The sequence below is a fragment of the Vidua chalybeata genome, chromosome 6, assembly GCF_026979565.1.
Source record: "Vidua chalybeata isolate OUT-0048 chromosome 6, bVidCha1 merged haplotype, whole genome shotgun sequence".
Classification (NCBI taxonomy): Eukaryota; Metazoa; Chordata; class Aves; order Passeriformes; family Viduidae; genus Vidua; species Vidua chalybeata.
Window position 1 is genome coordinate 18,957,213 of NC_071535.1, and position 12,468 is coordinate 18,969,680.

Sequence of the window (12,468 nt, forward strand, 5' to 3'; positions counted from 1 at the left end):
ACAAGTCCCTTTCTATACAGTAAAGCAAGTTCTATCCTGGCATTGTAGGTAAAAAGGCTACCAGGGAACATTATCAATGTGAGATGTTTGTAACTAAGAATAAATACAATGCACAAAAACTGGGCTTCTTAGGAACCTTGAAAACTGTTTGGGAACATCAGGGAGGGGCAAGAGGAGGGGCTGGGGCAATCATATTAAAGAGCAGGATTTGATTTATACATATTCTTATATTTTCTTATTATGAGGTATGTGAGAGGAGCAGGACAGAAACCAAATGCAGCTTTGATCCCTCCTAACCACCACCCAGGCACCTAATGTTTACCATAAAGATGCTGGGTACATGTGAGACTGGATTTTAGCTTGGAATTAGAATTCGAGCTCAAGTTGAGGAGGCTAAATTAATCCAAATACTTTGAGTTCACACTTTATTTTTTTTTCTTTTCTTTTTGTTAATAAAAAACCCTTAACCACCAAAAAGAAAACTACCTCTGCACTTGTTTTAATGTATTCTTTTCTCTCTCATTCTCCATCCAGGAAGGAGGAGGAGCAGAAAGACACCAGCATGCATGGAGTGGAAGATGAAAGCAATTATAATGCATGATGTAGGAGGAAGAAAATTATGGGGAAATTATCTTTAGCAGTTCACTGATAACTACCTTCATAGATTATAAAGGATTCACTGAAAATATATATGTAAATTACCTGAATTTTCTATTGGAGTTTTCCTCTGCTGTCTAGATTGTGAACCTTAGTGAAATTTTGTAAATTAAGGAAAATGATAAAATAAAAGTCAATATGTTTTATTTTAAATGATTTCTGATGCCAGCCAGATGCAATTATTTTTAAAAAATATACATATGATGATGAGTTACTTAATGTAGTCCTGAAAGCAAATTCATTTTGGGAACACTACAATTTGGAGTGATGAATGTAAAGCTAAATACTTGCATCTGGATTTTAACCTTTCCCCTCTCTCCTTGCCCCTTCCTTCCAAGAGACCATTCCATTCAACTTCTGTATGGTGGAAAGATAATTCAGCTAGTCATCAGTATTAACTTACTGGCTACGGCTTGGAAATTGTGTAATTTCACAATGTTTTATATGCATGCAGAATCATTTTTTATTGCATGATTAGATATCAGACTTTAGATAAACTATTTATTTCATGTACTGTTCAAGACAAATATGGAGAACACAGAAATTTCTCAAAAATTTTTATATTTATTTGATTTTTTTACACAAATATTATTTCAGCTATTTCACAGGAGGATTAACAGTTATAGATAATCATTTGGTGTACAAGTACATGAAAGATCTGATTTTTTTATTACAATCTAAGCTTCAAAAATAGTGATAATAAAGAATGTCCAGTTAAAAGTTTTTAAATTCAGATTCAATTACACTGATATAAATCAGAAGCAAGCATTTCAAAAACAAAGACAATTTTTTAAGAAGAAAATCCATCAGTTCTGAATCCATGAGATCTGCAGCTTTGTGTTCTCTTGATTTTTGATCAAACTGTTTAAGAAGCTAAAATTTTCACACTTTATTTTACCTGTCTCTTTTGGTTGGTTGGTTGGTTGGTTGGTTGGTTGGTTGGTTGGTTGGTTGGTGCTTTTTAGCTCTATATTCCAACTTCATTCCATGTATGCAACTGCTGTGTTGTTTTGGGGAAAGATTTTCTTTAAGTTTAGTCATACCTAGATTACTGGCTGACAGATGCATAAGTTACTGGTGACAAAATGTTTCTTCTTTTTGGGCTCTTTCTTACTTGTTATGCTCTAATTCCTGTTACACACTAAACTAATATACACCATTAATTCCCCACAGAGTCAATCTTCTGTTATAGCTGGTCATTTACTGCTTTGTTACTGTTACTGCTTTATATTGGCTGGGCATCTCCATGTCTTGAAACAGGAGTTTGCATCTATTCATAGAGACAAGAGATGGGATTGGAGGTGCAGGTGTTTCATATTGTGTTCTGTTCTCATTCTTCCCATATTTCTCCCCTGTTCATCACTAGGAGTGACAATCTGACTCAGACTTGAGCAGCAGCTATCTCCAGAGTACACTGACTTCTTGGACAAAAATATTGTTTTCACTACACAGCTTTTCCTTTTCCAGGTACTCTCTGTTAATTTCAACAATCCCCATGGTCCCCATAGCAAACTGAAAGAAAACAGGCTGTTTTCTTTCAAAACAAAACCAAAGAGGGAATCTTCCTTAATTTCCTTTTTAACTTGTTTTGGGTAGCCTACAGCAGTGGATGTGTTTGGCCTGTCTAGAACTGTTATTCTTTCACAACAAACCATCCTGAAAGGTATTTTGAGATCATAGTTCATGTATCAATGAGCTTTATGGTTTTTTCCTGAAGATATTCTTAGTCAGGATGTAAATATCAAGAGTTGGATGAAATAAGAAACACTAGTAAGATTTTCTCTGATTCTATTTCTTCATTATATTGAAGGTTTTTAGGATCAGGTCAGAAGATTCTGTTTCCTTTATAATTTCTCTCCAGTATTTCCTGATTTCTTTCCTACATCACAAAGTTTTGCAACTCAGATGCATTTTGTTTGGTTCTTTCCCTTTTGGAAATAAATGAAAAACATTACTAAATAATTTACTGGTTAGTTATCACCCCAGAGAGATTTTATCAATAGTTTATTTTGGATAGTCATCTATCAGTTCAGGGATTTTTATTTAGCAAAAGAGAATTTAAACCACCATACTGTTACATACAAGAATTTCTCTAGACATTTGCTTGAGGTTTTATCTCAACATGGAGGCAAGTCTGTCAATTGCATCTCAACCACAAAAATTCCACAAGATAAGCACGGGTAGTGACAAGGATTTTTCAATACTAAACATAAGGAATAACCTGCAACACAGCTGCAAATGTTTGTGTTAATGAGCAATCAAAGGTGAGTTCCACCCCTTTTTAAAGGGAAACTTCAGAAGAATCATCTTGAATTTTTGTCTGCATCTGATTTTTAATATGGTGTACAGAATATAGATAATCGCCATTGAAAGGAAGAAAGGTGAAGGTGATCTAAAAGCTATACTAGACTAATTAAATGGGAAACTTAGCAGCAGTAACAAAACAGAGTAACAAAAGCCAAATCAAATTTTCTACCTTTGTAATCAGTGAATTGTGTTTCAAAGAACTGAAGCTCTTTCAGAATTCAAAAAAATGGATATGTTATATCCCATTTTGTCCCATAATTTGTGAAGTAACACTAATCCCACTCTTTACTGAAAGTAAGGACACCCTGCAACCTGTAGGAGAAAAAGGGAAGTGATAACAAATGCTTCCTTGAAAGTCTGTCTTGAGAAAAAAAAAAAAAAAAGTAAATTAATCAAAAAGAGAGTGTTTCTAGTAAAATCTTCAGCAATATATTGAAGAAAAAGGAAGAATGCATGAAACTCTGTAGCTAGGTGCCTATTTCTGTTATATTGTCTGCATTTTTTGAATAATTATTTGTATTTCAAATGCTCAAACTAATATATATTTTTTTTCTGTAAATAGCATATATTATGTCTGTTTTACCTATAATTTGCCATTTTATATGGAAGAACTTAGCTCCACAGTTCTGTCTTCTGGCAACTGTAAGCAAACTGTAGTAGATCACAAATAGTTAAATCCGGAGACAAGCGATAAGCAGATTGCAATGAAGTAATTCAGCTTATGAGACAGTGGAGTTTCTTCCTGCATTCTTTTCTGTGTAGCAAATAGTGTCCTGATTTATGTTTGTAGATAGGCAAGGAAAATATACATAACTCATTCTTGATTTAAAACGTGGCTTGTAAATGGCTAAGAGATAAGTAACTTTGTCTCTCCAGTGAAAGGAGTAATCTCATACACAACTTGCTTAATAAGTTCTACTCTGTGCTATCTCCAGATAGCCTCCCTTCTGACTGTAGTACATGCCTGTTCATTACATAATCTTCAAATATAAAATATTACATATTTGAGAGGATTTGGGTAAAGAACATATTTTCAGAATTTTCTTCTGATGGTTTGAATATCCCAACACTCTTTCAATACTTTCTATCTTCTAGAGAATATGATCTTAACTCCTAATTCTCACAGAATCACAGAATCAATTAGGTTGGAAAAAACCTCTGAGATCATTGAGTTCAACCTATGATCAAACACCACCATTTCAACTAGACCATGGTACTGAGTGCCACATTCAGTCTTTCCTTAAACACCTCCAGGGACCGAGACTCCACCACTTCCCTGAGCAGTCCATTCCAATGCCCAATCACCCTTCTGTGAAAAAATTCCTCATATTATCCAACCTAAACTTCCCCTGGTGCAGCTTGGTACTGTGTCCTCTTGTCCTGTTGATGGTTACCTGGGAGAAGAGACCAACCCCCACCTGGCTACAGCCTCCTTCAGGTATTTGTAGAGAGTGATAAGGTCACCCCTGAGACTCCTTTTCTCCAGATTAAACAACCCCAGCTCCCTCAGCTGCTCCTCATCAGAATTGTGCTTCAGACCCTTCACCGGCTTCATCGCCCTTCTCTGGACACATTCCAGCACCTCAGTATCTAGCCTGAATTCGGGGGCCCAGAACTGGACAAGTGCAGCCCCCAAAAAATAACAACTCGCAACTTCCATTTGCGGTCTTAATTTCATAGCTTTTCTGGAAGCACCTCTAGCTACTGAAGTTGACACTAAAGTCACCAATGACGTCCTGACCTAGCATCATCACACTAGTCCCTAGTAGTCATATTCTGCCTAACTCTTCATCCAATGCTGCAGGGAAGCAGTCCTCACTCTCAGAGGGAGTAGTAAGACAGAGAAGCTGCTAACTTGTGTCTCTCACAGCCCCTCTTACAATCTTAAACAGTGTCTAGTACCAAGTTACTTAATCAAGCCTCAGGGATTTTTTGGGGTGAAGTTTTGCAAAGGGCATTTCAGTATATTGCATTTGAGAGAGATTTTGCTCCTATATAAGAAGCTGTTTGGTGTCAAGAAGTAGAAGAAAAAAAGAAACCTTGGGTATATCCATGTGTGTTGGCAAAATGAACTGTATCAGAGCCCACTCTTTGGTCTTTTGACCTAATAGAAGGATTTAGCTATGCCATGCTATTAAGCTCTTACCTTTGAAATCAGCCTTTTCGGATATGCTTAGTAGGAGTTGCTGATGATTTATGTAGACAACCAAGATGTACCCAAAACTTGTCTTGAAGTTTTCTAGCCAGGGCAAAGAGGTGACATGAGCTGATTTAACTTAGTGATTTAATGATAAAAATGACACAACTTCACTGGCAGGACAGAGGATAGTATCTGTTTAATCCACAAATACAAACTGAGCGCTAAAAATTTTAAGGGAATTAAAAAATTTCTTTGAAGGTAGGAGATGAAATCATAAGTAATTGAATTACCTACAGATAGAATTTAGAAAAAAAATATAGAAGATTCTCTACAATTCTGATCACGAGATGCCTTTTCAAGCATGACTTTTACTTAATTTAATGGGGATTCTGGTAATAATCTGAGTTGTGCTTATTTATATTTGAAGAAGGGAAAAGTGACAGAGAAAGGAAGAGTTTTGATTTATGTGTGAGGGGGTAACATATTGATAGATTCATTATGATTTATCTTGCTGCAGTTAGAGCTGTAATCAAATATATTTACCACAAGTATAAAAGCCAGATAATGTAGTATACTATCTACTATCTGTGGCAGATTATATTATTAAAGAGCACATGAGGATTGTGGGACAAGCTATTGTGCATTTGTTTCTAGCTCTTAAGTTTTCAGCAGTGCATTTTTCTGACATGCATATGTGATAGAAAACTTTTACAGTACAACAAAAAGGATATAAATTCACAAAATGGGGGGAGGGATTTTATTTTATTTATGAATATTAGCAGTACTATATTTCTGGATTTTTGTGAAGAAAACATAGGAAATCTATACATAACACTTTATGTATTTCTCTCTCCATGTCTACAGATGGACCAGCTGAGAATTCACATGTATCTTCATGATCCAGAGACAAAAATCTTTGTAGAATCCTTGATGAAAAACCACTTGCTAAGTCTTGGGGTTTAATAGTTATTTAGACATCATGATCAATGGGGTGTGTTGCTAAAAGTACTCCAGTATGTTCAATTTCTGTGTATTCCTTTTTGAATGGAATTAAAAGGTTGAAATTTTTGGGGTTTTTTTAAGGTTTTTTTTTTCCTGTCTGGAAATGAATAATTTCTGTGAATAACACTATCCTGTACAATGTCACTTATGTGAGTTAAAAGAAAATTATTTACCAAAATATCCTAAGTTAATATTGCCCCATTTTCTTAACCCTACTGGCTGTACTAATTCAGGCAATGTCAGAAGGTGTAGCAACCTTCCTACTTGTACCATCCAGAGATTCTGAGCACTGTGAATGTCTTCTCAAGACTTGCAACAGTCTTAATTTGGCAGTAACAGTGTTAGTGTGGTTGGAACACAGCAGAATGTCCAACAGAACATCTTTTGCAGGGGTCACTGTACTGTCTCAACCCAACACTGTGTGTTGGCACTATGTAGAGAAACATCCTGATCCTGCACTAGTTTTCTAAATGCCACTAATGACACGGGATTTATTTATGTTATGTTCATTGCATCTTTGATCCTTTAACAATAAGATTAATTGTCTTAAATATCGCCTACTGGTTTATGAAACCTCTCAAAGACTTTTGCTTGCTCCCTGTAATAGGGAAGGCTGCAGCTTTGGAGGGAGAAAGATTTGCTTGAAGTCTCCATGAGGTTTGACCTGGTTCAGCAGCCAAACACCCACCTATGTCTTGATCAATCCCCTCTCCCTTGGGATGGGGAGAAAATAGAAGGAAGGCAGAAACTATGCATAGTGGCAAATAAAAAAGAGGGATTTTTTCACTACCTACTGGCAGGCAGATGTCCTTCCATTTCCTAGAGACCAAGGCCCCAGAATGAGTAACAGTTTCTTGGGATGACAAACACCACAGCCATGAATGTTCCTCTTTCCCTCTCTTTTCTCTAAGCTTTTCTTGCTAAGCATGACATCACACAGTATGAAATCTCCCTTTGTTCTCTCTGTGTCAGCTGTCCCACCCCCAGCCTATTTACTTACAAATATAGTTCCTTCAGGATATTTGCAGAAAAACTATTACAGTTCTCACTTGTGTGGATTTAGAAGAGGTATTTAACAATAAAGCAAAATTTATTCATTAATTATTTTATTCCAGTTGATTTGTGTTTTTCTCTATCTTCCCCTTGTCCATTTCTCTGACTACCACATACTCTTTCCTTCCTTCCGGCTTCTTTTCAAATACTGAATACTTTTAAGGAGTCTCTAAAGGAGCAAGAAATACAGATAGTGTCTTCTCTTTGAAGAAGAAAGCAAAGCACATATGTTAAAGGAGATTGACTTGGAAACATGCAGAATTGCTGCTAACACCTGTCAGTAATGTAATGTTCAGCATCACCACATATCAGTCTATAAAACAGAATTATTATTGTGTGTGTGTGTGTGTGTGTGTGAATTAAATTGCCAAAGAAAAGCAAAGCAAAACAAATAACTCCTAAAGAAAACATAAAATCCTTTAGGACTTGCAAAATTTGGAAGGTCAGTAATGAAAACTGTAAAGTCCAGAAGTCAAAAATCTGACATGCCTAACAATAAGATTGTCTGTGCAGTCCTTAATATGACTCCTATATACACATTTTTTACAGAACTGTATGTTGATCTGTAAAACTGAGAAAGCTGCCTGTCACAGTATCTGGGAGAGATGATGCTTCCTTACAAACTGTATTGGTTTGTTTTTAGTATTCAAACTGGATGATGCCTTTTTTCTGCATGATTATTGAACACATTCTGCAAACAGGATTATTTATTTTCTACAGTATATAAGCACTTGGCATAAATTAATTTTCCTTTACAATATTCTCTTTATTCAAATGAATTGAAGGACAGAGTATTTTGACATCCTATTTCATGTATGAGGGTTGTGAATTTTGCTGTCCTTGAGTCTGTATTAGTACCAGGTATATTCAAAAGACACATCTCCAGAATTTAATTTGCATGAATGTAGAATATGTGAAACCCAGAAATAACAAATATATGGCTAGGGCCCTTCCCTAGAATTTTTGATTTTAAAAATTTATTGAATAGAATATTTTAATTACCTGACAAAAGAATTTATTGAATAGAATATTTTAATAGCCTGACAAATAAATACCTTTGCAGAAACAGGAATTCTCATGCTTTATTCAAATATTTTACTTACTTTACTGGTCACTGTATACTGTTTTCCAAAGTGTTATATGCAAGATCCAAGTCCTGTAGCAGGAGTCTGCTTTACTACATGAACTGGCTCAATTGTTAAGTCTGATATACACAAAAATATTTGCAAATGTTAACTATTTAGTCCATTCTCCCTCTCAAGCAACTTTGATCCATTACATTTCTGTCTATGCTTCCATATGTGATGGAGATCTGCTCTGCATGGCAGTGTGCCCTTTCTGTCATTGATCCTTCTTTTCTAGTCCCTTGCAGTAACTGACATATCAGGTTATGTAACTGATTCTGGCAGAGCTTGAAAGGAAAAGTAAAAACTCTTACTAGAACATCTGCATAGAATTGGAAAAAAACAGGCAAATATTAAAGAATTCAAGTCCTTCTTGAAGTTTGGAATAAGAGTAGCAAGCTTCAAGATACGTATAGAGCAACACTAATGCCAGTTTATTAGATGAGTTGAGAGGAAAATGTAGTTGGCAGTTGTAGAGCAGAAGAGGCAGAGAGGAGGAAAATCTCTGGTCACCGTGGGACAGACATTTATGTTGTTTGATTGGCTCTTGACACAGGAGTGTCTTACTTCATTCTCCTGGGAGAAGATGACTGAGCATTGATGGTACAGTGTGGCTGCCTATGAGCTGGAACCAGATTAACTCCTGTTCTGATATCCCTTTTATTTTAGGGGGAAATCCTAACTGTACATCTATGAGGGATAGAGAAGATATTTGATATTATTCTAGAAATTACATTATTTTTGCTACTTTCTGAATCATAATAACCAACCTTGAAATATGCTTGAAATTTTCCTGAGTCATAAAGCAGAAAAAAGTCAAGCATATTTAAACTATGGGGCATTAAACACTGCTTTTATGTCTTAAATTTTTCAAATCCAAAGCTATATCTGATCAGATTCTCCTCTCAGCAACATATGTGCAGGGCAAAACCAACCCAAATTACATCACCAAAGTATTTGGAATGTGCTGTAGAAGCTAACAAGGATGTATTTCTTTCCTATATGTGTCATGATGATGCTTCGATTGTGATTCAGCTCAGATCTTTGTTCAGACTCCCAGTTCTCTAGAAGAGTAAGGTGATTTAGGATTCTTCTGAGAAGTATCCACTATACTAAATACTCTGCTTTCTCTTTTAATTTCTCCTGTATCAGCTGCCACAAATTTCCCTTACAAAGTATGAACTTGGTGGTTTGAGACTTTTTTATTCTAATTCTTTGGATAAATCTTAATTTTTTCAAACCATGAAATCAAATGTTCAAGTTTGCAAGTTTGATACCAGTTTGGAATGACTAAGTTACAAACAGCTACTGTCTTTCTCAATGTTTTGTCATTTCTCTATGACTACTGCTGCTATTGTAATTTATAGATGTACTCCTATTTATGTTTCAAAACAAATTATTAATTATTATCTGTGTTTGTCTACAATCGATGAATTATTTGATGCATCAAGACTGAACAGCCTGCATGAGGTAACTGTAGCTTTCATTATGGATTTCTCAGTTCCTGGTATGACAGGCTTCTGCCACCAAACTGAAAACCTGAAGAGCAGCATATATCCTATTGCTTCCTTTTAGGCACCAAGGCACAAAACAATGACTTACACATAAAAGAGCGCAAAATAAGTTTTGTACCCTGATACCATTACAGATTTCTGAAGTGACACACAATCCATATAAACATTCCCTTTATAGCTTTCCATGAGTTCAGTGTAGGTTTTCTGTCACTCTGAAAAGAACAAGTGTGGGCAGGTGCTGTGCACTTTTCATGGCTCTGCAGATGCTTTAAAGCTTTCCTTTAATGGAACTGCAAAACAGTATGTAGTAGTGCTGTGAACACCTGGCGAGTAATTAAAGCCACGAGGTTCTGTTCTTGACATAAACCAGTCTCATGCTAAGCCCTGCAGAACTGAAAGCCCACATGCTGCATTATTGCCTGCACAGTCTCTTCCAACGACAGTGCAGTCGTAGCCCTTCAGACAGACTGACGCTTTTCATCTCAGTGAGTGATGGGAAAACTCACCCTCATCTTAGGGTTTGTCATGTTTATACATTCATCCACGAAGGCCATGAACTGTGGCTAGAGGTCTCTTGATTCTGTTTCTAGACAGATTTTAGGCTCATTACTAGCAAATATAACTCAAATTCTTCACATTCCATCTGTATCGTTGGCAGTTAAAAGTCTTTACCTTACAGTTGGTAATGAATCAAACAATAATTTTATATAAGAAAGGGCACTGGTTATCTTAATACCTACTTCCATGACAGTAATGTTTCGCCTAATGTACTTGGATGGCACAATCACCATTACATATCTTGTTAATATATTAATTGAACATGCTTTTGTGATTATACATATACATTATTAGTTCATTTTAAGGATAAGAGATGAACATTCTAAAAAGCATATGCAGAAAAACAATAATAATTTTATATTTGACTAATCTCTGCATTTTGGAATTTGGACACATAAAAATTATTTTCTTTACAGAGAAATTGTCAAGACTCCAATGGTTTTGTTATATTCCTAAGATCTTTTCTTTTTTTTTTTTTAATAAGCTTTATCATTCTTTGGCACTGTGAGTGTTACTAATGAAAATTAAATTATGCTTGACAAAATACATTGATAAATTGCTTTTAACGACCCCTTACATTTAAAATTTTACGGTTTGTTGATATAACTGTGTAGGTTTGCTTATCTACTAATATGCAGCATTAAGCAATTTCCTTTGTTTATTTCTGTCATTAGTGAGTTAGCAACAGTGTCTCATAATGCTGTATAAGACAAAAACATTGATGCATGCATCTGATTCTCTTTCAAGCAAATGTTCAAGAACAGTGTAAAGTGGCTCATTGTTTTCTTTGTTTGTTGGCTTCAACAAATTTTGGGAATCCAGATAGTCATATCATAATGACAATTTGGAGATATTTTGATACATAATATTATGTAAAAAAAGAAAATATTTGCAACCCTTCTTGAATGGAAAATACATTTTTTCTGTCGTTTTCAGAAATTTAAGCAGGGAAGTTTTGCCTTCCAGAGTTTCTCAATATGCAAATCTGAGGAGGATTTAAGAAATATACATCTGATAAGCTTAAGAGGACATCTATTTGACTCGAAATTTTGTGTTTGTAAGATTCAGCATTTGTTTCTTCTTTTAATTTATGACTAACTGAACAGGTGTTAAAAAAAAAAAAAAGAAAAGCAACAAAAGTTTCAGTGTACTCCCAAGTTCACAGGAACTTTATTACCATGCAGATTTACTCAGTCTCAGTCAGAATCACTGCTGATCTCTCTGAAATGTTACAGGTCCACTTATCACCAGTTCCCAGGTGACCGATCTGCAATTTCTTCATATCAGAAACCGTTTTTCCTCTGGCCACTCTGATTCTAATGTGGGCTGTATATCATCAGGCAATGACAAGAACAGAGGGATTGATCTCTCCTGGCCTAATAAGCTTATTTTTATCTTCAACTTTGCCTTTGTAGTGGAGGAGATATTATAAGCTGTCTGACACTTATGTGGAGATGTATACACAGAAGAAACAACTCCCAGCAGCTTCAGGGAGTGAGTTATGTGTGGACAAGCAAAATTCATGAAAACACTTCATAATATTTGCAAAAACCAGAACTTTTAATAGGAGAAATTTTCTGTTCTTAACCCAGAAACTTTCAACAAATGTTCTTCTCCACACATGAGGTACTCAGGTAAATTGGCACACGCTGACCTGGATTCGGGGACAATGGCTGTAATCTGTCTGCAAAAAGCCCAGTAGGCTGTACAGAGGCTTCATGTCAATCAGCGAAAGAAATGGAAGTTAAACAAGCACTGCTAGATTTTTGTGCTTTTTTTTCCACATGCTCTGTTTGTTTAACCAGCAGGGTGTCACCAGGTGGATGTTAGTGTTCGTGTACAAGCCTTTCACAGAGATTGATGTTCACAGCAACAGCTGAGTTCATTTACAATGCCATTCTCTGAAAGCCTTGCTGAATAGATTCCTAAAGACAGTGATTTACTGTCTGTCTTTTCCTCTTTTATTATATTCCACCACCAGTGATGCCTATTCTTATTTGATGACTTCAGTATCCTTGCTCAAAGGTGCTCATACATTTTCAAATTCTGTTAGAAAAAGGAGAGAAGGATGAAGAATGATTGAGCTGTCTTTGAATAGTTGCTGTGCTCTTGC